The sequence below is a fragment of the Triticum urartu genome, chromosome 7A, assembly GCF_056163025.1.
Source record: "Triticum urartu cultivar PI428250 chromosome 7A, HENAU_Tu73, whole genome shotgun sequence".
Lineage (NCBI taxonomy): Eukaryota > Viridiplantae > Streptophyta > Magnoliopsida > Poales > Poaceae > Triticum > Triticum urartu.
This window is the reverse complement of record NC_141879.1, coordinates 603,741,365-603,743,699: the sequence shown is the minus strand read 5'-3', so window position 1 is coordinate 603,743,699 and position 2,335 is coordinate 603,741,365.

Below are 2,335 nucleotides of genomic sequence, written 5' to 3'. Positions count from 1 at the left end.
GCTGGAATACAACTCTTCATTGGTATAAGCGCAAATGACTTCCAGGATCCAACAGCCTAAAAACTCTGTTTTCCTAGTGCGTATATTCAGGTCATCCGCCTCATAGCGAGTGACATGTACAACCACACAATCCTTGTCTGCATCAGGGCTCTAATTGAAACAGAAACAAATTCTGAATTACTTTCCAGTATAAGAAACACAAGTTATTTAAACCACTATGTATAGCATGCCATCGAAGCTAATAAAATTTTGCATTATTCATCACCACATACTTAGATGAAAACCACAATCGGGATCGGCAAAGAAGAAAATCACCTTGGGCAGCTCAGCGGGGGGGACACATCCTCGAAGGGGGAAAACTGCTCCTGCAGTGCCACAGGGGATGTAACCTCAAACAGGGCATTGACCATCTCCGTAGTGGACGTGAGCGTATCTGGGGTCGGCTCGGTGGCTGCCTCCATCTTCTTGGAGCTCTCTGTCTCGTGGGGATCAGCCTCCCTCATCTGCTCCAATATCGGCAGATCTTTGGCTGGTTCTGCTTGGTCCATCATGAAACTGACGAATACTCTAGGAGACCACTGAAAGGAAAACACAATCGCAATGACAGTGAAACAAAAAAAGAGAGTGAGGATTGGTTACTACTTTGCAAAAGTTCTTTTTTTCTCTGAGCAAAAATATACCAACATCACAGATCCGCTTACCTTCCCTTCGTTAGGAGAGAAGAACAGTGGCAGATGTCAGTGTTGCCTTTCTTGAAGACGGTGAGGGAGAAGGGGATTCAGCGAAGAGTGAAATAATGGTTGCTCCGTCCATCAAACATAGACTATGGGGAGGTGGGGTTTTGTGATACGACAGCTCAGTATTGCCGCGCTACGACCAGGGTAACTCTCTGCCTGCATACTGCCTGTCAGGACCCCGATTCCAAGTCACATCGATCTAGCCGGTAACACCTCATATCACTTTGCGGCCTCACGCACGGTATTCCCACGGGTGTCGCCTTACCATGGCCCGGGACCGTTTGCGCCTTTTGGCTCACGTATATGTTAATGTCGCTAGCATCCATATGACAGAGAACCCGGGCTGACATGGCTAGTCGTGAACCCAAAGCGGCACCAACCTATGGGGACAGGCATACATGAATCACATCGAGCATGTCGGTCAGCAGCGTGTGAATCCGGGCTGTAGCACTGGGCTAACAGGACTCCGGGAACCCGGGCTGTAGCAGGCTAGGCAGGACTCCGGATGTCACCGTGTGACATTTCCCCGAAGGGACAGACACAGGAACGAAGTGAAACACATGCCGGCCAGTCACGTGATCTGAGCAGTAGTGCCGGGCTAGCAGGACTCCGATGAACCGGGCTATAGCGGACTACTATGGCTCAAGGAAGCACTGGACTACATTTCCCCATAAGAGAGGCTGCCAAGGATAAACAACTAGATTGTCGGATCCCACACATACCAAGCATTTCAATCATACACACAATATGATCGATATGTGTAAATACAACATGGCATCACAACATAACTCTACAACTCAAAGTATTTATTCATTAGGCTCCGAGGAGCGAGATATTACAAACATGGGTCTTATGACCCAACACACAGAGCATACAAGCAACAAGCACATGCGGAAGCTTAACTTGTCTGAGTACAGACAAGTACAAATGAAGAAGGCTGAGAAGCCTGACTATCTACCAGATCCTACCAAGGGCACAAGATCATAGCTGAGGAATCAAGCTAAACGTCGAAGTCCATGCGGAACTACTAGCGAGACTGACGTCTCTCTGCATGACATAAAATAGGCAAACGTGAGTACAAATGTACCGAGCAAGACTTACATCAGAACTAGCTACATATGCATCGGTATCAACAAGGGGGTGGTGGAGTTTAACTGCAGCAAGCCAGCTTTGACTCAGTGGCTAACCTAAACTACGACTGCAGGCAACTCTTTTGAGGTGGCGCACACGAGTCCACATATTCACCATTCAATACACCACTATGGATCCGCTCCCGTCTCCCTACGAGAAGGCCATCCATAGCACTCACACTTGTCTTGCGAGTTTTAGAGTATCCACTTTCACTTGTCTATGAACTATGCTAGGGGTCCAAGTTTCCATATCCGAGGAATCTGGCTATTCGAATAGATAATGATAACCCTGCGGGGGTGTACTTCTTCACACACGCTCCCACCACTTACCACCATATACACGTCATGTATCTCGGCAACCTTCAAGCGGAAGCCTGGCGAGGGTGTCGGCCACGGCCTACCTAAACGCATAAGTCTCTAGTCCAGGTTTATCGCCTATCCAGGTTCCATCCGCAGGGAGTCCGGCCG